General features: G+C 37.3%; 1 protein-coding gene across 12 annotated transcripts in view; it reads right to left on the reverse strand.

Moving 5' to 3' along the window:
• Nucleotides 1-27443, reverse strand: part of ROBO2 (roundabout guidance receptor 2) — an 847836-nt gene that overhangs the window by 456048 nt on the left and 364345 nt on the right. The gene's annotated exons all lie outside the window — the stretch shown is intronic.

Genomic DNA, 27443 nt, shown 5'->3' on the forward strand with positions numbered 1-27443 from the left:
TATGGCAGAGTAGACAATTCTGCCAGAGAGATCAAAACCTTTCTATCGTGTTTATTCTGCTTTGTCTTTCCCAAACAGAGGTATTGAGTTTTACATTATGCTGATGGAGTAGGAGAGGCTCTGTTAGAAGTGGGTTTTCTGGGAGAGCATCCAGGAGTTGGAAGTGAGCCAGTGGATCAGCGAGCACTCCCTGGGCAGTGCAGGAGGTGAGCTGCTGGAGCTGATTGCACAGCTCCTGCCTCACCATCCACAGGTAGGATTGGAGCAAGACATAGTGGGAGAGGTAGTGAGGTATTAAAAGCTCTGTCTCAAAGAAAATGGGAGCAATCAAGAAAATATACATTTGACAGCAGAATTCAAGACAAGCTGTGGGGTCTGTCCTGCCAGAGAGGGGTGTAACAGCTGCTGTACAAAATATCCTTCCCCACTGCTTAAAGCACTGATAAGATATTGATAGGGGAATATCAATGCAGGAACATGAATGAAGGTTTTGTTGTGCCACTGATAAGGAAGCAAATGACAAGGAAAAAGTGAAGATCTGCCTGGAGGCAAGAAAGTCATATCACAAGTAATGAAATAGTTCAATCAAGAGGAAAAAGCAGACAAAACCTGCCTCCCTTCCTGCTCTTTGTCCTGTTGCTCTGGGTACAGGAGCAATGTTTATCAACAGGAATAGTATAAATAATTCTATGAACACATGTTCTTCATAAGTGGCAAAGATCTCTAGAGGACAGTGCATTAAATTGTGGATATTATCTATCCAAACCAAAAATCAGAAAAGCATGAAATTAGTAATTGACTCAATTTACCTCATTTATTAGCAGCCTAGACCTCTGTTTGAATTAATATTGCCCAATGGAATTTCAAGTGGGAGTGACATGGCGTAGCATGACACAAATTAACGCCTGTTCCCCCTACTGTACTGCAAACCACCCATATCTCCAATTAGGTTTGTTCTAATCTAATCTGCATGGTTTCATCACTCCCATTGACAATAAAATATGACTGTTTTGCCCTTCCTTCTCTGATGCCAGACTTGTTTTACCAAGCAGCTGATTTTCCTAATGGCATTTGCATATAGGGCACTGATTGCATTTTCTTTCTGACTGTCTAGGCTTGGTAGCTGTGGGCTGCACTGTAGAGCACATCCAGTCACAATTAAAATTGACATTTTGTACACATGGTACAGTAATGGCCTGAACAGACATCTGACTGCAACACTGCCCATCATTTTACAATATAAATGATACAATTTGATGCTTCTTACTTATCTACTCTTTTCCCAACCAACAGTGGCGTTTGCCATTTTTCTTCATAACTAGCTTAAAATGGAAGTGTTTTGTTTCTTAGTATGAATTAACCTTGACAACATGCACTAGATACTCAAAAAGCATTTTGATAGCTGACTGTACAGGGCCTGATCCACAGGAAAAAGTAGGAGGCTTTCTGTTGATACTGGAGGGGATTTAGGTCCCTAGAAATGTCCAAACACCAGAGTCATTGTATCCATATTACATGCAGTACATTAAAATAAATTATTAAAAAGGTTGAAATAAAGTGAAGCAAGGCTTTTATTTTTTTTTTACTTTAGAAAAAAAAGATTGTAATAGCAATTGTGACCTTAGCATTGGGAATTTCCTGGGGATTTAATAACCAGCCAGGGGGTAATGGCCCTTGTCTTTGCCTCAGGCCATCAGCTCTCCCAGCTGGTTATTAATCCCTAGAAAATGTTCTGTATGCCAATTATTAATGTCTCAAGTTTTGTGTAGGAAATTTTTACTTTATTCCACAATTTTTAACAAAATAGAAATAAAGAATGAAAATCATGTGAAGTGCAACATTAAAAAAATAGTGGCAAAATAGATTTTTATATTGCTAAATAAACTCACAATATTTTTTGTTTTAATTGAATTATCTCGTGGGGGCTCTATTTAATCCGGTCAGCTTTGGATCAGGTCAAAGAAATACTTCTATGATTATAGAATTTATTATGTCATGAGTGACATTTCTTGCATACAGGTATCATACAATGGTGATTACCAGTTTAATGTGTTTCTTTCAGAATTCAGTGCTTTTTCTTTCGTTCCTCCCCAGCAGTAAATTTTGATAATAATCTTATTTTCAGAATTAAGAACCCCAGCAGCAAGACTATCATACCTATGACTACATAAATCCTTTTTTTCCCCTTTGAGATCATGAGTTTGGATCTCAGTTCTGGAAAAGACTAACAGGAAATAGAGGTGAATTTAACGTACCTGTTCTGAATCAGATTTGAGCCTTGCTATAAGGAGAAAAAAAATCTTTGAGGAAGCCCATAGGTTATTGATTGAACTGCTTTACATTAACATGAAAAGCTTCTAGTAACACAGGAAGAAAGTAGTAAAAAAGAAAAAAAGGTGTATTTTTATGTGATATAATGATATTTCCATCTTGTGTGGCTTCAAAATAAGTTGATCTATGATTGCAATTGATTACCTGTTTATTTTGTTACAAAATTGAAGAAGATTGGCAAATAAAGGAGTCATACCTTTACATTTAATTTTCTAATGTAATACCTGAGGGTTTTATAGCATCAGTTCCATTTTCTATCTCCAGAATATTTACTGTGTACATTTTATAATTAAGCAATGAGATGAGACAAGCAATACACTTCTGCAAGATTACAACATGCCTCTGGCGGTGTTATATGGGACAAGGTCATATCTAGAATTACTTTAATCACCCAAGTATAATAATTGCTTGGAAATACACTCCCTGCAGTGTCTTATTGCTAATAGAATTATAGCTGAGTCACACAATGCGAGCTATAGTTAAGCCTGCATAAGTAATTCCAATGTAAAGAGTTTTTCTTCAGCTGCTGGCAACTTTCAAGCCTTTTAGTCTTACCCTTGACTGGTGGAAGCTTTGTGGTGTTGAAATGCTCAAGGCCACCTCACAGAATTCATTTTTACTGATAACTATGCCCATTCTTTGGGAAAAAAAATAAATTCAGTTGAGGAACATTTGTGATGGCTTGATAGGGAAAAGAAAGGGCAAAACGGTAAGGCTAAACCACTTGATCCCAAAGCTAAGGAGAATTCTTGGGCATTACAGAGACTTCCCCAAATTTCCTTTTCTTCTTTCTACAGCCTAAGTCACCCTGTTGCTGAGATCCAGCCAAAAGTGCCTTTTATTGCTCCAATCTGCCCAACTTTGTCCAAGTGTAGCTAAAGAGTCAGCTCCTCCAATGGGAAGAGCCAAGGAGAAAGTACCAGCAAAAAAAACTCCAAAAAAATAGACACTGGCATTGTGAAAACTTGGCTTACATTTCTGGAAAAAAACAGGCTACATCTGCTTAACAGTGATGCACAAACTCCCTACAAGCCAAGACCAACAGCTTTTCAGATTTGGATAACTCAAGTCTGAAGAGGTGTTGCTGAGGTTTGGAAATGCATCTGAAGATGAAGTGAACGCCCATGCACAGGTATGAGAAAATAAATCTCTTTTAGGCTTAAGACAATAACTGCTTAGAAGACTTGTAGTGACATTTCTGGTCATGAGGACCCAGAGTAGGTTAAGCCTACAGGACTAAGTGACCAAGACAAAGGATGAGAATTAAAATCCCATGTTAAAGAAAGGATAAATTATAAAAGCTAATCCAGCCATCCACAAAAAAACTCCCAAACAAACAAAAAAAATCATCCTAACAAAAAAAAATATCTCTTTTCTAAATAAAAATAGATACTTTAATAAAACTAATACTGTCTGATCAAAATAAAACTAATTATGTGAGACATGGACTGTCTGTTATGATTGCAGCAGAGGAGCCACCAGGTGTGCTGTACATTTGCAAGGGAAACCATGACATCTTGGCTAAGTTACAGCCCACTTGTCTTCATGCATTTTGCCTTAAAATTTTGTTTCACCAAGGATGAGGAGATCATGGACTATGAGCTGGTCAAAAAATAGCCAAGTAACAGATAATCAGTGATAATTCCAGCACCAGCAGCACTTGTGGCCCAGAGATACCCTTAGAGAAAGTGTTTATGAATAAAGAGATTACCAATGAATAAAGGTTTTGGAATTTTTTTTTTCTCTTTTTACCAAAAGCTCCTGTTTATAACTTCATTATCTACAACTTCCTTTTGAAGAAGCTCCTATGAGGTGAGAAAGAGGCCAGTATTGTATTTTATTGTCTAGCTAATCTTTAAGTCATAATCTTAATGCTCCAGCTATTCTTGTCAGGTAAAATTATTATTTCTCCTACTTTAACTTCAAAGGGCTTTTTTATTATATGCCAGTAATGAAGGGAACATAGTCACATACTTGGAAATTTTACACGTCAAAATCTATTATATTTTACATTTTCTCAGGAAACAATTAGATTCAAGCCACTGGGCTGGCTGAATACAGATAACCTGCACTTCTGTAGCATTATATATATTTGAGAACATTTCCTGAGGTATTTATATCACACACACACACACATATATATATGTGAGTTCTTGTGCCTGTATTCCATTCTGTGAGCAAGGAACTGCTATCGTCCCTATTTTGCAGGTAGGGATATAGGAGAGTTTATGATTTGATCAACAAGAAGTAATGAAATTTAGGCCTCCTAATTCTCAACAGCTATTCTTTTCCACATTCATTCAGATTCATTTAATATTGCTTAAAGGTATGCCTGGGATAGATAGAAGATGTGAATATGGAGGACAGGAAAGCAATTTTATATTTACCACCAGGAGTTAAAGTTCATCTGGAAACTTTTTTTGAAATCAGGTATTTAGGCATAGATCATGAACTTGGAGAAAAATGATAAGAATGATCATGAATCTGGAAGACATGTCAAGATTGAATAGGTGTGAGATTGTTTACTGCTGAGGAAAGAGGAATAACAGCTGTCACAGTAATCGTGTATGAAATAACAATGACATATAAAGTTTATCACACAGTAGCATGAGAATAAAAAAAGCAAAACAAATTTTTTTTTTCATAAAGACATATTATCTGACTGAAGAACTGATTACTGCTGACATCAGGAATACAAGATTCAGAGACACCTCTACAGAAATTATTTTGTTATGATAAATATTCGTAATAAAAATGTGGAAATAAATTACACTTCTGGGTTTAAAGCAACCTTTAAGTATAAGCGATCAGTGTCAGATTATCCTACACAAGCCATCTGTTGGGTTATTATAATCTTCCTTAAAAGCATTTTACATAGGGTATTGCCAGAAGAGAAGGAGCTTGGATCTGAGCCAGTGTTCCTATTCCTACACTCTCGTGCAGAATCTATCTGAAGAAGTGAGGCCATCGCTTCCTACCCTGCACCCTGAGAGAACACAACCACACATTTCTGGGAGAGATGAAGTTCCTGGAAAGATACCATCTTCCTAAAATAATAACAGAATGGAGAAGCCCCAATTTGCAAAAGTAAACAGAACCATCTATAAGAATGGATCTGTAAGGATCACATTAGGAAAGGTCACCATTTGAGCAATGCAAACTGACTTTAAAGGGAATTGATAAATAGAAGAAATACGATCTATCCCACCTGAAAATAAAAATTCATCCATTCCAGGTTCTCTTTCCTTATACCTTAGCACAGCACAGAAATACTGGTATTTAGGTTTGTCAGTATCTAAATATATAATCGCAAAATTTTCACAGAAATTTCCTTATAATTAAACGAATTAAATATTGCTGAAATCTATGTAAGCACACCAGTCTTAGGCAGCAGGGATTGCTTCTTCTCATGGGTTTAAATTATTTAAAGAAAGAAATAAAAGTCAGGAAGAGGCAACAGAGTGAAGCCTGAGATGGACACATCAGCAACTGTGTTGATATTTTTTTCCCTGGATCAGAAATATTGTTTAAATATTACTTCACTGTTCTTCAGCATACACCTCCATATGTTATCTAGCATAGCCTCACACAGGTATGACCACATTTAGGTATGATCACAAACCTTTATAGGACAACAAGGGATGATCATAAATCCAAATAATCCCTGGGAGTGGCATAACATAAAAAGCAGTCCTGAGTGATCTGTAGCATATACTGCTACTTTAAGATCATCCACTACAAGCTTGATTCTCTCTTTATGTAGGTAACAGTTTCTTTTATGCCACCTTTTCAAGCAGAAAAAAAAGGAAGTATAGAATGTAATTCTGTAAAGCCCCTATTGCTATGATAAGTCCTCAGAACTACACTCCTCAAACACAGGCAAGAAAGTGCCATGTGCTAAGGGGCTTTGCAAGTGGTGATTTAAGATGACTGCTTCAGAAAAAAGTGTTCATGTCTAATAGCCATCACCTTCACTTTGTTGTGGTTATCTGTCCCATTCACTTCATTCCATAAGCTTTATTCTGTTCCATTCATCTGCCTGAGAAAATAACCAGTAGAAAGATGCCAAAGCATGCAGATCATTCAAAATTATTCCTCATTGTCAAAATTTTTTTAAAAATCCCTGAAGGATTCAGAAAGGTCAAATGCATTTAGGGAGTGATAGTTAAAATAGCAATTACAATCCATAATCAATAAATATGAAGGCTAATTTAAAAAAAAAACCAACAAACATGCACAATGCTGGATTTGATTTAGCTGTTACTCATAGCAGTCAGGATGGCAAACAGATTGTTGGGAGTTATTGGGAAAGGAGTCTGGGTATAAACAGAGATGCATTAAACTGCTTGCAGATCTTTGGTGTGCCCACACTGTAATTGCTGTATGCAGTTCTGGCTACGCTGTCTGAAAAAATCATATGGTCCAAGTAATAAAAACACAGAAGGCTCACAAGTGTGAGCAGGGGGTGCAGAACAAGTTCTGCAAAGAGAAAAGACTTGATAGTCTCCAGTGAATAAGGGGGCAACTGGAAGGCTACTTGAAATTAAGGAAATCCTAAATGGTGTGAAGCTGATCAGTCAAGAAACATTTTTCCCAATGCAAAAATTGAGTCCAGCTTAAAAAATTAGGTAATATTTTTAAACAAATGAAAGAAAACCTTTTTTTTTTTTTTTGCACAGCAATGTCAAACCAATGGCCCTACAATATTCAAAATGTAAAAAAAATACAACACACTTGGATGAATTAATCAAGAAAAGATCAACTAATGCCTCTTAAACACAACCATCCAGATCATACTCCAAAGAAGGAAGTTCTGATGCTGCTGGGTGGGGAGGGTGTGCTAGCAAAAGACGTAAGTATGACTTAATTTTAAAGACTTTCTGGAAGTGCCTTGATTAGTTACTGCAGAGACAGAACACTGGGCTAAACAGGTCTGCTCACCCAGAAAGGAGTTGGCCTGAATGTCACATTCCTATTTTCTTAATAGTCAATACCTGAATAAACACAGTTCTAAGTTAATATTGCCATCATATTTTAAATAATTATTTACTTTATTATCCTCATGCATTGCTATAAAATATTAGTTTTGCCTGTTCTGAGTGGGTTGTATATAATTCATGATAGCACCCAAAAACAACTTCTCTGTACCCAAAATTGGGGTGGACTTGGTTGTTTATATGCTAAAATTACTCATCTCAAAATTCTTGGGTCTTTACACCATTATTTGAGGTATGAAGCATTCTTCTAAATTAGGATCTCTTTTCTGGCTTCTAAATTGTTCTTTTAAATTCATCTTTGCTTTGCTCTAGGGCTGCTTCCAGCTTGACTTCCTTAAAGCTTTCACAGAATTGTTTCCAGTGAAAATCTGTCCCATGCTGCAGGACTTGCTATCCCTCTCTGTGCTTATTTAAAGCATGCACAAGGTTGTCAGGGTAATGGAGGTTGAGCTGACATGCCTGGAGTTGGCAGATACATTTCAGGCACCCCTGCACTCTTCTACCACTTAATTTAGACTGTGTTCAAGGTGGGCATGGTCCCTGCAGCACAATCCAAGGGTGCCACATTCCATGGGAATTTAATTCTCTGGCCAAGCAGAACATTACCAAATCCAGCTAGTGAGTTGCATGTGCAGCAAAATGTTGACCAAAGTTCAGAAAATTAATTGTAAGTAACTTTGATCAGGGAGGGACTGACACAAGGAGAGGTACACACATATCAGGGCTTATTCCCATGGGATTTTTTGAAAAGAAATCAGCAACAACTTCAGAGGCAGAATATTGAAAACTAGCCTGGAAAATAAAGATCATTAAAATATTTTGAGTTCCAGATAAAAACTGTAAATTATTTCTTAAATTTGTTTGCAACATATTTCTTGGATTTCAAGTTACACAAGAAACACAAAGTCATTTGATACCTGTGAAACAAATATGGTCTGCCTGAAAGGGGCAAACTCATGTTATTCTTTTATAAATGCTCCATAGAAAGTGGAGAGTTTGGAAGTTAAAGGGAAGTTACAGTGGTCTGAGGATACATACAACTGAATAATTCTGAACTCCACTGAAAATTATTCCACTGAAAACCAATTAACAGCCTTGTCTATACATATCTCTCAAAAGCCTGGTAGTAGAAATGTCTCTTTTGGTATTGATTTCCATTGACTCTCATACACTTGCCTGCCATGTAAGCTATTTAAGTAAATGATTTTTTTTCCTAGGCTCCACTTTTGAACAATATTGAAGTGTTAAAACATAGCAGCATTGTCTATTAAACCAAAACACCCCATTAATAACATTGAGCACTGCACCTCTATAAAAAACAGGAAAAAAGTGTGTGCATTTCCACGTGGATTCACACACATTATTTTTCCTGAGTGTAGTTGAACAGCTCTCTGCCATCCACCTGGGATGCACTAATCACAAGAAGAAAATTCTCAGTATGCATATACCTACATATGTGAACACAACACAGCAAAGAAACAACCCCACCTGTACAATTAAGGTTTTTTAAAAGTAAAAGGCAAGAACAAAGACATGGACTTAAATGAGAAAATTATACATAGAAAGCTCTACCTTTTTTCCCCCAATAATTCCAATAATATGTTTCTGAAGAAAATGTGCTGAATTTTCACCCTGTAAATTTTATCTATAAGGTGCCCAGATATCCGCTCTTTTCCCCTCCTGTCTTTAAACAGGTAACACCTCTTTTTTAATCCTTCAGAAGACCCACAGGGCACATTTGAAGCTGCATTTCAATCTCTTAATTAAAACCTCAGCATGGTAATTGCAAGAGTTAGAATGGTAAGGATGGAAGGGCTGCCTTTGGGAGCGATGGTTACTGGGGCAGCACTGGGAGCACTGGAGGCACTGCTCTTCCCAAAACAAAGGGATGCACTGGCACATCACCTCCCTGCCAGGGCAGCTGCCTTGACACCTGCCTCAGGAGCTGAACTGTAGAAAACAGTAGATTGTTTTGTAGAAAACAAAAAAACAATGATCACTGCCCCAAGTAAATACAATTAGGTATTGTGCACATGGTCTTTCAAGGAGAGCAGGAAAACATGAATCTTTCCTGCTAAGAGAGAAGGCTTTTCCAAAGAGCTCTTTTGTTTTTATTTTGTTACCCAGAGCAGCTGCTAAAGCGAAGCTTTGAAGAATATTGCATATATTCAGAGATTATGATATCATAAAGGGAAAGAGTTTTAAAGCTGATGAAAAGAAAGGACAGAATTTTTATCCATATTGCCCCAAATCTTTTCTGTTTGAATTTTTTTCACTCAAACTCTTGGCATACACTTAGAAGAGAGATCTGTGGGCTTGTTGCCAGAGCTTTTATGTGCAGAATCAAGGTCTCTTGGATTTTCAAAAGAGGACAAAACAGCTAAACTGTTCCTGTTAGTTGCAAAATACATACAGTGCGCCAAGCTGACAAGTGCTTTTGCTTCATCTGGGTTTGCAGTGACAACTTCTAGAGAAAACAGCAAAACAATCTTATTCCACTTCCACTGTGGAATCCACTGAGCTAATCAGGGACAAGATTTCTGAGAAAGAAAATCCTCACAAGATACCCTCCAAGAGAAGAAAGAAAGCTCTTGAATATCAGTTCGCTTAGATGATAAAGAATATACAATAGTGAGCTAAGCTATGGAAAAGGCACAGGCAGAGTAACCTGAGTACATCAGAGCTGCCAGTCCTTGGCTAAATTGTAGCTCTCCAATAAAATGGCAGTTCAGCCTGGGAAGGGAATATTGGTGTGGGAAGCAACTTGGGAACACTTCTGGTGCTGCTGCTTGGCTTCTGAGATAGGTGCAGTCATATCCCACCCACTGCAAGAGGAATCTTCTCACATGAAAAGAGAGAAAGGAAGAGAAGAAAATTTATTTTGCCATAAGTATCCTGTCTGTTTGGCATCTACTGTGACCATGGCTTGTCCCTCAGTGTCCCTTCTCCACACAACATACAGGGCAATTTCCACTGATACTTCAGATTTTCCCAAATTACTTCAACTGAATAATTATTGTCCAGCCCTGACAAACTTGTCTTCTTCCACAAGGAATGTCTGCTGAGAAAGGTGCTACTCTACCAAGTGGTAAATAACAGAAAGATGTGAGAGGATCCAATACCCTTTAGCTTAACCCCCTAATTATCTGAGCAAATATTCTGTCTGTACATAACAAAGCAGGCACTGTTCCTTAAACCACTGTAGAAACTTTGCTGCTATACATTGGGTCATTCATTCCCAGCATTTTTCAGACTGTGATTAATTTCAGAAGTGAAAATGCAGATGTTTGTCCAGCCAAATATTTGTGTGCACTTAATGTCGCATCGCATTACATAGAAACCCTTACCCTAATTAAACTGAGGCATGAGCAATGTCTGGACACACTTGAAGGAAGGGGTATAAGGTTAGTTTACACAAGTGCTGAGTAATCCAGTTTATGTGGAACAAGATACTCCATTCTTCTATAAAAGATCTGACTGGAGCTGCCAAGGTATTTTTGAGCGCCCATCTTGCTTCTTGCTTTTCCTCAGTGTCTGTTGTCTTTTCTGGGCTGTTTGTAAGCATTGGAAGAAGGTGATAATAAAGCCCTGGAGAAATTAACTAAGTAGACACCTCCTAAAACACCACAGAAAAAAAAAAATAAAAGATTGACTTTACAAAGTCAGAGGAATCCTAGTGGACTCAATTTGAATGAAATCACAAAAGCTTGCTGATTAATATGCTTAACAGTCTTTATAAAACATTATAAATCTTCTGAATACCTCCAATGTATAGTTTATAAATATATTAGTTCAAGAAGCTACCACAAGAGGATTTCTGAAGTTAGAAAGCTGTGAAGAATTTTCTATATTTATTCATAAAGCTTTAATCTTTTATGCTGATAAACAAGCGTCCGAAAATATTCTGAATCACTTACAGCAATTGTCTGCCTTTCAAATGTGAAATACAGGATAAACCTTTCTTTGCAAATGCTAAATAAAAAGAGCTAAAATATATGAGCAGTTTTCACTTTCCTATATACAAAATTTAAGAACCATATTTATTGCATTAGCTATGCATCTGCTGCACATAGACCCAAGATCGACTTGCTTCCTCGAAGGAAGAGTGACTGCCAGTTTGCATTTACTTCTCCTGGTTTGATCAGGTGGGTTTAAGCGAGCTAAAACAACAACTGAACATTTAGCAACTGCACACAGCCCACTGTCCTTTCCAGGGAGAACAGGAGAGAGCCGGTGGTGGCTGCAGTTGTCCTGATTGTGTTTGCATCCAGCAAATATCATCCCAGCTTTCAGTCCTCTGGAGGGCCTCAATAACTCCAAATCTTTGAATATGAATTTATTCCAGCTCTTAAGATTGATGGCTGATCAGGAAACACAGGCTGGGCAGTGAGTGCTGTGATTTCTTAGAGCTTCATTTACCACTAATACAAGTCATATAGGTTTGTTCATATGTTTAGTGCTCCTACTGCTGACACAGAATATTTCCAAGACTGCCAAGCTTGTATTCCTATAACCTAAAAAAAAAAATTACCTAAATGCCACCTAGCATTCCAAAAGGTCTATGTGGTCAAATCTAGGATATATATTTTAAGGATCTGTATTTTCATAGAGTTTTAAAAAAAGATAGGAAGACCTAACATCCTTAGCTGCCAAGGATTGTCATAAAGGAAGCAATTTAACATTTAAAAGATGAAATTTTAAGAACATCATGAATCAGTTTTAACACACATATAGACTAGAAGAAGCCTTCTGTAATCTTCTTCAGCATAAGGAAAGGGTAAACAAAGTTTTAAGGTAAAATACTTATTTTAAACAATTCTGAGTCAGCACATCTTCTGGTTACACATTATGAGACCCAGCTGGCAATAAACACCAGAGAAGTGTCCAGTGGAGAGAGAAGTGGACAACTACAGGAGTTACATAAAAACCAAACTTACTGAGAATAGCACAGAAGAATGAAGAAATTCTCTCCTAGAAGATCTGTAGCTAAAGAGCTAAAAAGATCAGAAAATCCACTCTGAAACACAAACAGTGCTAACAGCCAAGCAATCATCAAATTACTTACACACTTTACTTTTACTGATTTTAAAATGTGGAGGAAGCACAATAGAATAAGTGCTTATCATCTCTCTGGGGAAATTTTATGCTTGGATTTTCAATGTGTACAGACAAAAAACGTGTTGTGGTTCAAATGGGTATTCAGCATTTAAATGTGATTGCACTGCAGGCTTAAATTAGTGAACTTGTGTTCTGTTGTCTTTCATAAAAGTGCAATTAGTTATGCTATTTGACCCTTCCTGTGCCTGAAATTCTAGCTGACCTTGCATGCCATGACAGTGAGGTTCTAAGGGAGAAACGAGGTCAAAGTTTTGCATAAATGCAATGAGAGATTACTTCAAAAATAAACTAAACATGTATGTGTTTGTACTATGAATCGTTTGAAAATTATGGGATGGGTCTGATTTTTTTAATGTGTGTACCAGAGTGAAACAGCATTGAGTCTGGACTACATTCTATTTTCTCCTTCAGACTGATGGCTGAGTAGGTGCTTTCATCTCCTATGTTTCTGGGTTTACTCAAGTGTAATCTGTGCAAAGAACACCAATTGTAGGTAAATATATCCAGAACTTGCTGCCTTTCCCTTCTGCCCCCTCCAAGGAGGAATTGTTTGGTTTGTGAAGAGAGTTGATGAGAGCCTAGAGAGGCACATTGTGCCCAGGTGCCTGAGGGATGTTTAAATCAGGGGGTCAGAAATCCCATGTGTCTCAGAAGGTAAAGCACTGCCAAGTCCCATTTCTTCTCCTATCACTTGTTACCTGGGAAAAGAGGCTGAAACCTGGCTGAAACCTCCTGTCAGGGAGTTGTGGAGTGTGCTAAGCTCTCTCCTGAGCCTCCTTTTCTCCAGGCTGAACACTCCTCAGCTGCTCCTCATCAGAATTGTGCTCCAGACCTTCCCCAGCTCTGTTCCCTTCTCTGGACTTGTGTTCCAGCCCCTCAGTGCCTGTCTTGTATTGAGGGGCTCAAACCTGAGCACAGGATTCGAGTTGCTGAGGGCAGGGGAATGATCACATCCCTACTCCTTCTGGCCACACTTTTTCTGACACTCAAGTATTGCTAGAATAATTCTAGATAAGCTTTTACTCTTCATCAAGCAATTTTTGTCAGACGAAACTAAAGTGTTTATTTTCAAACAGCAAACATTCAACATCAGTAAAATCCCTTAAGAGTAAGTATTTAATCAAACTCTGGCAGAAAAACATGTAATGTAGGCTCTAGTAGGGTTTTTTCTGGATAGCAATTGATTTTGTTATTGTATTTAAAGAAATGCTCATCATCTAGTTAAATTTTAGTGATGGAGTGGTGGCATGGACAGCTTCTCTGTAGAAATCCTAGCTGATATTTTCTGTGGTCAGCCCAATATAGTTCAAGAAACATTAAACTATTATCAGAGGCAAAACCATGAAGGTTTGAGATAGTAGAATTGAACTGTGACACCAAGATTAAAAGAGACAAGAACAGAAATTGTGAGGAAGAGCCAGATGAGACCAGAAATTATGTTCTTTTCAGACAGTAAGATAAAGACTTATTTTCCATTTACCTTGCAAAGTAGCAGTTGCCCATCCACATACAAACTATATACCCATGTATATATTTAGATATATATATATAAATATATATTCACACATATAAATATATGTATCTGTGTTTACATGTGGGGGTTTTTACTCTAAGGGAAAACTATGACTCAAACACTGCAGGCAGAGGTGGTATTGAGAATTTGCCTTCCCTAAAAGTGAATTAGAGGTTTGGCAGAGCTCACTGGAACCTGAGAGGCCTCTGTGACCAAGATTTATCATTCTGATATCCTCCACAGGCATTTCTTTTCTAACATATCATGGTGACAGCCACTGCTACTTGTACAAACAATATAGAACAACACAGAGCAGTATTTCCATTTTTACCAAGCCCTGGATAAATGACTCCTTGGGTTAAAATCTGGCCTCCCTCAACATAAGAGTGTAGAAATCATTCTGCAAAGTTGCAAGGAAAAAGTCGAGACTAGCTCCCCAAACTCTACAAAATTTTGAAATCCTAAAGATAAACCTAAAAGAAATTATTTCTTAGATGAATAAAACATTTAGATGAGAATTATTCTGTATATAACAGGCATTTAAAATCAGCCACAAGCTAAAATTTTAAAAGCTATGCAAAACAAGATTGCTTAAATTTCATTTTCTTCCCATGGAAACCTGAAAATTGTATTATGGTGGGAATTTTGAATGGAAAAGATGTTACTGTTTTTAATAGTATCATGTCTGAACCATTTTTGGGTTGCATTAGCAAGCTGTTAGTAATTTCCTAGAAAAGCAACTGGATCCTCATGCCTTAGGCTAAACAGTACAACTTAAGAAGTCAGAACAACTCAGAGCACTGAGAACCTTCCAGATTTTCATAATCCAGTTTTCTCAAGCAGGAATAATCTGTTCCTTGAAGTTTGGCTGTGACAACAGGAGGCACTGCCTCACAATGCCATTGTCAGGCATATAAACATTTCAGCCAGCAGCATCTTGAGGCTGCCTTGGTTTTAATTTTGAATTCCTTGTGCATTCCAATGCTCAAAAATGTTAATAATGAAGAGGGAAATACCCAGGAAATGGAAGAGTGAGCTGTGAAACCCTGGCCATGCAAAAGAAAGCAAGCAAGCAGATGCCTCCACCTACTCCTTAACTTATGTGGATGTGGCATCAGTCCAGGAACCCTTTGATTCCAGGAAATGGGTCTTTATTGCTGCTGGACTATTAGTGATATCAAATCAGCTACAACATTTATTTTCATATGATAAGTTCCTTTTTTTTTTCCTAATTGGAGAATCATCAGACTGTCTCAGCTGTCCTTTTAAAACCCTGGAGATGAATCAGCAAGATTCAAATCTCAGTGGTTGTCTCCATTCAGCACAAGAGGCATCTGAAACATGTTCCTGCAGTTTTACTGTGTTTTTCTTTAGCCAAAACATAAGCTGTGTTTTATGACCAGGCCTAACTGGCTGAAAAACAGCTTCCTCTCTGTATCAGGTAATCAAACTGTATCACCTTTCCTATTTAACACACCTTCCATCTCCAGTTGCTATAATATAAAATATGGAACATACACATAGCTGAGTTGCCAAGCTGTGCTGTAGCCATTTTAAGAATTTACAGGAAATGCATTAAACTGCTTCCATGAAGATTGTTTGTGCATTTACACTTAAGGTTCTGAAATATCACTTGGTAAGTTCAGTGTTACAAACAGAGTTCTATGTCCCTGCTGATGGCAAAACAAGAGGAAAGATAATCTACATGACAGTCAGAAACTGTGGGATATAGGAAAAGACCAGGCAGTGCATTTGGAGGGCAGTGAACTGCCAAGCATCACACCAGGAGTCATGATATGCTCAACAGGGTGCAAAATAATTTGTGATAATCTTTCTAGGAAGGATATTATGCGCATCATGTATTATTATTTATCGTCTTCTGGACAGCAGTGTCTGACCCAAGGCCATCAGAAGAACATTTCCCTGAGAACTGTGAAGTAAAAATTTGAAATAAAACTGGCACAAAAAGACTGGTAGTCAAATGAAAATAAAGTACATGCTCCACAAAAGGGATTCAGTTATCCTGAAATATAACTTTAGCTGCAGAGATCTCATCAGATTTATTCTTTGCTTTATTTCTTCAACCTCTAAATCAAAAGTTGTAATGCTGACATTTTTAGAGTGCAGCACCTCAGGTGTGGCCACAAATCCACATTTAGTTACTCGGTGAAAAATAACTCAATTGGGAGTGGTGTTATACTCATTCAAAAGTTCTTTTTCTTTCACTCCTTACATTAAAGAAGTAGATTCTTGACTTCTTGATTTTTAATGATCAAATATTCAATTATGCCTCATTTCTTTAGGTCAAACTTACCAATGACAAATGCAAGAGCAACTACAGAATAAAAACAGAACTTCAGTAGCCAGATGGAATTTAACTTAGGAAACATGAAGATTAACCTTCTTTTTCACAAATATTCCTCAGACCAAATTTAGTCTTTTTCCTAGATTTAATTTGAAACTTACAGTGGGTTTTAGTTTTTGGGGTTTTGGAGGTGTTTTTTGTGTGGTTTTGTTGGTGGTGGATTGGGGTTTTTTTAAGGTCATTCATTGTTCACAGTCCTTAGAGGTTAGAATTCATAAAGTATGAGTCCACAACAGTTAATCAAGGAACCAAACTCTAAAACTATGGGAAAGAAACAGAAAAGGAGCTCAACTAGAAACACATTTCTTTCATGCTTCAAGATGTAGCCAGGATTTTATGTGTTGGTTTATAGTTCATATACTTGCTTATGCCAACATCAAAAGGGCCATTTCTGATTCAAAGAGCACTGAGGTAAAGTCTAAAGAACAAAGTTTCCAAGCAGTTAGCTTCTGGTGCATGGGCATCAGCATAAAAGTAAAAGGAATTAGAAAAAAAAAAAGTAAAGAAAAAATACAGATAAAGTATTCTTAATGCATCCAGGGTCAAAAGGAAGTGCTTATTCACATAACACGTAATTAAATTGTGGAACTCACGGCCACAGGATGTTGCGAAGGCCAAGAGGATAAATGAGTTAAAAAAATAATTAGGTAAATGATTAGGAAAAAAAAATCCATTAAGGGCCATTAAGCACAAAGATGTGCATGCAGCCTCTGGCTCAGAAAAATCTCAGTGCCACAGATTGTCTGAAAATGAGAGAATATAGTAAGAAAACGCTCATGTTTAGCCTTTTATGAAACTCTTTTCCTAAGCACTTTACTGACTACCCCCCAAGGAGGACAGAGACTGTATAACTTAACTAGTACAGCTGTTCTTATCTCAAGATGCACTAGATGGGTATGTATAGCATCTAAATAACTCCAGCAGGAAAAATGTCCTCCCACACACTTTTTACTACCTGAATAATACTAACTTTTTTATTATTTTACAGGGCAAGACTTGCAACTTATTTTTAGTGTGCAATTTGCATGGTAGAAAATTAAAGAAAAGATATAGTCCATGTAGACAGGGAAGAAGTTAATTGGACCATGATACAGATGTTGCTGCAAAATTAGATATTCTGCACCCAACATAAGTCAAAATTTCTGTCAGAATGGCAGTGTGAGGTCAATGTAACAGATTTTTACTATAGATGTACACTTCTAAAATCTGTATGTGTGTCAGTATGACTGCGTGTGCAGAGACAGAAAGTGATTTATGTACGTATATATATGTATATAAAACACACAAGCCTTGACAATAACATACTAAAATACCTTTTGTTTGGAATGAAAAATCATTTTTAGCGTCCTATAACCACACTGCACATTAATTATGTAAATGTCAGTGGCCAGATTGTTGAGGTATGTTGTATTGAGATTGCAATTAACTCCCTATCATCCATTTCTACTCTGAAAAGCCAGATCTGTGAGGTGTTGTGTGCTCTTTTGTTTGGAGCCAAGGAACACCAGGAAAGGATTCTGGGTACTTGGCTTATTCAGCTTTCTTCTCAGCATCTTTTTCTGGGTACTTTCAGAGGCAGAAGCCTGACTGTGTAATCTAACCTGATATTTCCATCCTTCCATTATCCGTTCAGCGAAGATTTACATGTCTTACTGCCCACCACACATCTACATTAATGCAACCCTCCCTCCTTGCTCGCAGTCCTCCTGATTACAGAGCTTCCATTTGCTCTTCTATTATTAAAATTTTAGTCTGTGGTTCAGTGGATATTCAGGTTGGAGCCCCATTTTGCAATGCGCTGTGAAATCATGGCTGCTCCCTGAGAGTGCTTACGTTTGACAAAACGTGACAGATGGATCAGGCAGGCATATGAGATGTGAGGCTGGTAGTGAAAAAGGCTAATGGAGTGTCTGCAGTTGTTAAATGAACCAAATACTCTGCTTTGAACTTTGATGGCAGTGTATAAGCAAACCTGAATATTTTAAATGGTAGAATCTAGTCCAGTGCTGCACGATACCAACCTGCTTAACATCATTTGGATTTATTTTTATTTCAGTAGTTATTGGGATGGACTTAAGCTGGGTTGCACAGTTAAGTCCTTCACTTTTTATTCAAAGAAAACCTACAGAAAAGAAAATATTGCTACCCTAAAGAGCAGCCATAAAAGCTTTGGTGCAATCGTGCTTGGATCAAATTTAAAAGAGGATGAATCCCTTCTGTACTGAAAATCCACATCTCCAATTTAAAACCCAAACCTGCTATTGGTAGGGAATGCCATCACCATTCCTGCATGAGGACAGCTTGTGCATTGCTAAGCATCCTCAAATGGACCCCAAATTCTGTCATATTGCATTTCACAGATGATAAATTCACTTACATATGACAATAAATCTGTAGCAATTTGGTTAGCCTTATTAGCAGCTACTGATTAAAATGAAAAATAACCAAAACCAACCCACAAACAATTCAAAGCACTCAAAATCACAGGAATTTGTTCTTCTCCTGAGATTTTACATCTGTAACTTATCTTACTGTTGAATGATAAACATGCTTTGAGTGTGGGAACAGAGATGGCATGTTTTCAATTAATTCCATATAAATGATAATATTAAATTAATCTTAATTTGTGGCACCAAAGATAGATGGAAATCATATTAAACAGTTTATTGTTGACTTTTTTCCCCCCCCTACAACTCAGTAACACTAGAGATGTAGCTGTAATCACAGCTGGTGGCCTGTTTACCAATCCAACAAAAAGGGAAGGATGTAGATGCACTAATTTTTCTCACTTCTCTTAAGATCATGTTAATGATTCTCAGAATTATCACTGCCTCTCAGCAGACTGCATATGGTATAAAAAATAAACTTCTAAATTTTTCAAACGAGTACTCAAGCTTCAAAAATCTTAAATATCTGAACCAGGTATCTCTTATTCCATTAACAGATATTAACTATTTATCAAGTGTTGGCATATGAGATAAGAAAAATAGAAAACAAGATTTCTATTATGAAAACATAAACCCCTATGAAATTATCATCATTTTAGTAAGAAGAAAAATAATTAAAAGATATTGAAACATTTTCAGTTGGCATACAGCCACACAAATTTGCTAAAAAAATCTTGGAAGTAAACCAGTTCCAAAATGCATCAGAACTAGATACAAATCTAAAGCTTACTCCATTTTAGCATAGGGTTGTCTGAATTAGCATCTCAGTGATACAGGTAATTCTCATTTAATATGTTCAAAAAAAATTATTAGTTTTACCTCAGTACTGGCTTTCAGCGTACAAATATTACACCTCCACTTCTGAATTTTCCACAATGTGAAATTTACCCTCCTTCCTTTATTAAACCTCATTAAAATATAGCTTAAATTTCATATGAGAGCTTGTTTCTTTGAAAAAAATGTATCTTGAGCACAAACCCTTACGTTTGCATTTTAATATGGGGTCTTTTTGAGTTGTTTAGTACTATCTTTGAGTGTACCAAAACATTTTTAAGCATGTTGGTTTTCAGTTTAGTTTTAGTTGAATGAAAATCTAGGGCAAAATATGGTTAACTCTAGTGGAACCATTCTCTGGAAAGCAGAGAAATTGCAGGCGGACAGAGCATGCTCAAATAAAAAAGTAATATAGTTTTTAATTTCATTAATTCCCTTGAGGACAGAGCATTTAAATGACCTAGATAGGCTAGAAATGGAGGTCTAAAATATTTTATTGATTTACTTGTATTTATAGATCAATTGTATACAAGTTCTTTGTTCAGTGATTGCTTCACTGAAACAAGTAAATGTTGGGTTTTTTCAACCTGGCTGCCCATCTCCGAATTAAATTGAATACACATTTAATTCATTCATATCTCATAAAATACTTTTTTGATTCCTAGATACAATTGGATTTTATCTGATACTGAATTCCTTCAGGTACACCAGTTCAGGAATGTAGGGGAGTAAGGAGTGTCTGGTTCAAAGAATATGCCAACAACAGAAGGCTTTAGCTCAGATTTTGCAGTGAAATATATGATTCTTATCCTGCCTCTTAATAAGCTGAGAGGTAAAAGTGAGGAGGAAGTTTTAACACCCTGGCTTCATTCAAGAACTGCGGAAAACAGGCAGCATATTTCAAATTCATCACAGTGTAACAGAAACTAATGGTGAAATACACAGGTGACTCCATTGTCTCATTATTTCTTCTCCAAGATTCAATTCCCATTATAGACAGGATTTGTACTCCTTGCCTACTCCAGCTCTTACTGAGTTTTATGGAAATTTTAAGCATACAGGAATGTAGGGTCAAACTTTCAACTTAAAACGAACCTTGTAATAAAATTCTCAGTAATTTCTAATTTGCCTCAATGTGAAACAAAAAGTTTTGGTTTGGAAGTTTGTTTGTGTGCATGTGTATCATTCAAACAAGGAATGTAATCACAGACCACCAAATATTTATTGAGGTTCCAGCTTTTCTGTACATCAAAACATAAACCACACCATGAAAGTCTCAAAGCTTAGGCAAAGCCAAGGACCTGGTGTGTGGTTTTTTCATAAATCAGAAATAGAGTCCAGAGCCATAAACCTTGCGGGAAATTTGGGCCAAGTTTCGAGTGAATTTTGGAAAATTATAGTTTTTAATGAAAAATCCATGCAAATAATGTTTTTGACATTCTCATCTTTTGAACACTTAAAATTCTAACCTTGAAATAAAATTCAAGGAGTTAATAATAAAATAAAAGTCTTACTGAACGTATTAAATTAATTTGGAAATATGCAATTATACACATACACTTGGCAGATACCCTGTATACTGTTTCAGCAGTAAAATGTGTAAAAGGTTGAGGGTTTTTTTAGCACTAAGCCTAAGAAAAATAATGTTTAAGAAAAAGAAAAAACATTTTTAGCATTATTTTTTGTATCATAACTAATGAAATTGTTCCAATTGGATGGGAGTAGGCTATTATTAAAAATATTTTGGACATTTTCAATATGCTTGCATGGACTAGGAGTTTTCCTAAAGGGACTAGAAAATGCATTCTTGCAGCTGAACCTATATGGGAATCTCTTTTCTCAGAAAAAGAATTAGGTTACAAAGTTTTTATAGGTCCACCTGGGGATGAAATTTAGAACCATGAAACCTAGTGTTGATGTACTTCCATTCAAGTAGAGAAACAACTTGGGCATGGGCCTTCCACCCCCAGGAAAATGCTGTGTTGCTGATTATATCTTTGTCTCAGTATTTTAGAGGGAAACTTTTCCACTTAACATTTCCTGCATCTGATAAATTCCCATTAAAACCAAAGGAACGGCAATATAATAATTACCGAAAAGATTTTATGTAGCTCAACAGAACTGTTCCATGAATAATGACAGCACATTGTTAGCCACTAAAATGTAAATCCCAACCTCAAGTACTTATTATTTGAAAATCTTACTGACTTCAAACAACTGAAACTAGTATAAGCCCCTAAAAAAATTCAGCACCCTAAATTACTTCAGATTAAGTAACATTAATATTTTCCAGTAATAGTTCTGACACTTGTGTTCTCTCTCAGATAAACTCTCCACAGCAGATAGTAAGAAATATAAATGTACTTTAAGAGGAATAGTCTTGAATTTCTTTATGCCACCTTTTGCACAAAAAAAAGCTATTTCATGTTCCAGTGCATTTGTACTTGTCTTGTACCTCCTTATATTAGATGATTATATATGTACGTGGGCCTGAATATGTTGTTTGTTTTCACTTCTATGCAGCTCACACAAAGAGTGGCACTGCTGATACTCAATGAACCAGCCACTAAATTTGTCCTCCACAATGAGCACGAGATCAATAACTAATTTTGAAAACTGATTAGTTTGCAGCAGGGAAGTAGACACAGTCCGACTCTTGCCAGAGGATATAATCAGCTAGTAAATAGCAATATTAGTGCTGTAGGTAATAGGCTGGGAACAGCAGAGGAAAAGAGTCTGGCCCAGCTCTCAAAAGAAAGGGCTTGACATAAAGGCCAATTCAAAATTTTTTTTTTTTGTAAGTCACATGACTTAAACTGAACTCTTTTTTTTTTTTTTTAATTTTTTTTTTTTAATTCTTCTTTTGGTGCTGGAGTAAAGCTTATTTTTATCATATTCCCTGCCTAGAGACTAAAGAGTATTTGCAATGCATCCTCATAAAGCTTGCAAGTGCAGCCTTGGGTGATTATTAAAGAGCTACAGACATTTTTACAGATCTTTGCTGGTTGTGAACTCCAGATGTTTGCAATATGAGAAATGTTATGTTCTAACAGTTAATGTTGTATCACCAGCCATTCAGAAGATGTATCTTCTTATTATAGCTGGAATGTTGCTATGGTGATAATTGTAAAACTGTGACCTAGAAGGAAGAAAACAAATGTATTTGGCACAAAAGAGGATAGGTAGTGTATCAATTAGGCCAATGAATGGGAAGATAACAAAAAGGTGGTAGGAAATTAAAAAAGTATGCACGAATCTTGGATACCATATGATATACTGTATAATTAGGACTTTTATTTTCATGTGGAATGCATCCTCAGTTACCTTTGGGGACAGACAGCACCCTGTCTACATCCAAAACTACAGTGCTTTGCCTATTTCACAAAAAGCATCCCTATGAAAAACTTGCTCACATAATGGTTTCTAAAATTAATTAATGTTTTGTATCTGGTGTTTTGGTACTGAAGACAGAAGTAGACCCTGTCAGTAGACACAATTTACTACAGGTTTTGAGCTATCAAACCCTAAGGATCAGAACAGAAATACACTTTATGCAAGCCTGGCCATGGATTATTTGGGGAAGAGTCTATTCTTAAGATCACCACAATTCTGCATTTTTGCTGAGTCTAGCAGGGGAAAATCAGCTCACGGAGTCACACAGTCCCTGGGGCTCAAACCATGGAAGGACCCGAGTCTCCTGCCACCTCTGCAGCCATTTGCTCATCACCTTGAGCTAGTTTCCCTCTGTCTGCTCATCCATTTCATCATTTGCTCAATGGGAACCCTTTTTACAAAGAGCATTTTCAGATCAATGGATGAAGCATGCTCTTAATTTCTAAGCTCATAAGCAGACACATATGTGGAGAAACAGCGGCTCCCATTACGAGGGTAATGATCAAACATCCCATCTCCAGTCAACTGCTATTGCTGCTGCAAACTGCAAATGTTTTCCAGCTCACAAGCAAAGAAAATTTCTGGTATGTGCTAAAGACATCACCATTACCATTCATCCCAATCAGCTTGATTAGACTAAAAACAAACAACAGGAAACCATCTATCTGTATGCACATCAACCCTGCTTCAGGAGTCCTTGCCACTGAAACAGAGAGTGAAGCCCTGCCACTTGTCCTGAAATGTATATCCTCCATAGTTCTTTCCTACACATCAGGAAAGGAAGGAAACAGAGTAGATTACATTTCTTATTAAATTTATGTGTTATAACAGCCAGCAGCGTGCTTGGAAATAAATCACAGAACAAAGGACAAAATTACAGAAAGAAATGGCACGCTGTAAATCTCTTGATGTTTTCAGATGGAAACTGAATGTCTTTCTGCAAGTTATGCATCAGTCAAAACACTATTGAGATAAAGGCTTTCAAGTGATATTTTCAAGCCATATTAGTCGTCCTGTAGCTCTGCACTTCACTCAGACTGGAAAGTAGCCAACAAGCATGGCTTGAAATCTGTTAGTTTATGTCTTGAGGGATTTTTTCCAGCTGTATTAAAGAATTAAGACTGAGCTCCCCAACTCTCACTGCACTGCCTGCATGCTGATCTGGGGCAGGAAAAGAAACAGAGGCATGGTGAGGTAAAGGGATTAATCCAAGGTCAGATTGAAAGTTAAATGCAGGATTTAGACATAGATGCTTGCTGCTTGATTATGTTGAAGTCAGAGAAAACAGTGAAGCACTTTTATTTTAACTTCAAAGAAATACAACTGTTTTGCACATGGAAGGGCAACAGCATGGTATTGGGGAAGGTTTTACATCAAGGCAAACCACAAATATGACTCAGACCAGAAAAATGTCACATTAAAGTTCTCCTAAACTATATTTCTCCACACATATATACCTGGTTAACTACACTTTGAGTGAGGAATAAAAAAAACAATATGGGAAAGAAATAGAAAACCCCAGCTAAAAAGGTAAAAATAAACAAAACAAAATCAAGCATAGCTGGAACAAACAGAAGCTTACATGGCCGAAAAATTTGAATAAGGCTGTAGCTTTCCCATTTTTATAATTTTTTCCTCCTTCTCACTAGCTGAGCCAGGGCTAGTGACAGGCACAAAGAGAAACTGTATGAGGGAGACAAAGGTCAAGATAATGGTATTACTGTGCTGGTGCAAAGAACGCTTGACTAGATGGCAAAAACTAAAGGTCACTCATAAGTGTGTTTTTCATTTTCTCTATGGAAAGCTAGAGAAATGTAAAGAATTTACTGGAACTATAAGCCAAGAAGATTAGCTTGATTTTTTTCATGATAATGAAGAAGAACTACCCAAGAATATTCTTGTTTGGCTGTATCAGGCCAAAGCATTCTAGTGTTTTAAAACCAGAACAACTACACCACCAAACATTTATGTTCACACAGTCCCTGACAGAATAAAGGCAAACTTTTTCAAAATGTATATATTCAGACCTGCTTACCTTGCTCCTCTAGGTCTGTCTCTCTGATCCCTCTCAGCTGTTAGGGAAGGTACCTTGTGCTCTCTTTACACCTGCACACAATGACCAGCCCTTTCCTTCTGCACCTGGGTCTGCTGACAGGGCAGGGGGGAAACAACTCTCATCTGTGTAACTAGCCAGAGATTAAAAACTCACAGAATTCAGAATTCAATAGGTAAATCTGAAGAAAATGAAGTGAATAACTTGCCAGTACAGCTTCACTGGACACATGATTTATGAGCACTAGAATATGCCAGTATGCAATGGATGCTTCCTTTAGGTATTGTTCCTTGTCGTAAATGCAATGGAAAAGAAACCTACTGCCATTTTCCAATTTCATTCAAAGTAAAACCCCCTATAATATTCTTTCTGACATCCTTAAATTTCCAGTCAGGCCACCCTTAACAGATGCCTCAGTTATAGTTTTATAGACTCCCAAAGGGAAAAAAAGCAAAAATGAAACTAAAAAACGAACAAGAAAACAATGTATAACCAGGACAGTGCACTAAAACTCTTGGGTTTGTGGAGGGCAGTGGTGATGAGGAGCTGCTTTAAGCCATCATCATATCCTTATCTGGTTTTGTGATATCCAAGGAGAGCAGTGAGTTCTAGCTCTGTCTGAGGAGAAATGAGTTATTTATCAGCTTAAAGAGCAAAGAATAAACAGAGAGTGACTAGACAGCTAAAAAAGGAAATAATTAGCTGTTTCAAGACTGCCTTCATTTCCCTCTTGAAATATTTGATATTTGCTAGATCATGGAATAACAAATGTACCACGGTGGTGCTATAGCCAGATGTGCTGGCTATGTATTATTTCATATTGTCTACACTGAGGAAATATCTTCACTGTCAGGAAAAAAAAAAAAAATTACTGCATTAAAATATTTTCTATAAAAGCATGAAGATTGAATGACTTTATTGCTATAAAGTTTTGTCCCTCAGCACAGGGTTAATCTAAAAAAATACAGCCTCACAGCCTCACAAGGCTATACCTTGCTTTTCTGGTCTGGCAACTCCCTTTTTTCCTCTTTTCCTTCCAATGCCTCTGGGTATTTACCCTACATGACAAAGTGACAGTCCAGTCAATAGCTGGGTCACAGGTTTGTTTCTCAGGCCCCTTCAAGTCACTGGCTATGACTCAGCAACAGCTTTTTTTGGTAAAGGCACATTGCTTGGGAGACTCCAGACCAGAATCATGGCAAAACTGAGCTTCTCACGGCGTGTTTTACTCCAGCAGACCCTTAAACATTTGCATGCAGGAGGAAGAAGTACTTGAGAATAAGAGCCATGTACCCAGGCAGCCTAGAGGGACTGATGCTCCACAGAGTGTGCAGGCAGCAAACAGCAAAAACGTGCCTCAGTGTATCAAACACTCAGTGAGACTCCTGAAGAGAAATTATTCATGTCATCATTATGGTGAAACAGAGCAGCAAGAAAGACAGAGAAACAGAATAAAATAAACAAGACGGAGAACAAAGGCACAGAGTGAGGAAAACTGCAGGAGAAAAATGGGAGGAAAAAGAACTGTCAGGCACACAAACCAGCTAAGTGTAAAAGAAAGAATGAGAAAATCTTGTCATGCTGTGGTTAAAACAAAATATATAAGGGAAATGTGATGCTTAAACATGCAGTAATCTCCTTTTATGTCCAGTGTATAGGAAATGGTCAACCAATTAAGGTGCACTGAAATATTTTACCTATTTTACACTTGAGAAGGCAGAAACAGTGAGCTTGTATAACTTGTCCAGGTCACATATTAAGTCAGCAATGATCCAGACATGGCTCTCTGACCTGCCTCCATGAAATACTTCTTCTCCAGGGGAAGTAAACGACATGTTTGCACTCCAACTTTTCCACTGCATGCAGCACTTAGGGGCCTGTAAGGAGCCATAAATCTCAGCAGTTCCTGGTTTAAAGTTTGCTTGCAAGGAGATTAAACCAGTTTGCAAATAAAGCAGCCGCCCTCAGTTTCACGGTCAGGAAAGCCCCTCCACATCTCACTTTTTCTGTGGTTTGACATTCAGTGCACGCTGCTTTGGGTCTTTGGCACCGAAGGACCGGTGCAAAGGGTGAAGTGAACACATTTCCCAGCCTTACCTTTGGAACAAGCTAGGTGCAGCACAAAACTTTTGCAATTACTAGAGGCCAACGTAGTATCGAATGCCCAATAAACACACAAATTAGCTTCCTCTCAAGGTCCATCCACTCATTCTTTGATTTTTATCAGTTAATTAAAGGGCTTGTCAGAAGAGTGTAAGGTGGTCAATTCACATGTGTGTTGTGTGTTCTGTACTTTCAGAAATTACTGAGGCACGGTCTAGGCAGGATTGACAGCTATTATTAAACATCAGCTGGTAGAGGCAAATTGCACCCATTTTAGTCAACTAGTAATGACCTGTAAAATTGGTAAAAACCATAGGAGGAAAACAATTTGCCACTACACAAATTAAAA

Source organism: Catharus ustulatus, chromosome 2, assembly GCF_009819885.2.
Source record: "Catharus ustulatus isolate bCatUst1 chromosome 2, bCatUst1.pri.v2, whole genome shotgun sequence".
NCBI classification, from domain to species: Eukaryota; Metazoa; Chordata; class Aves; order Passeriformes; family Turdidae; genus Catharus; species Catharus ustulatus.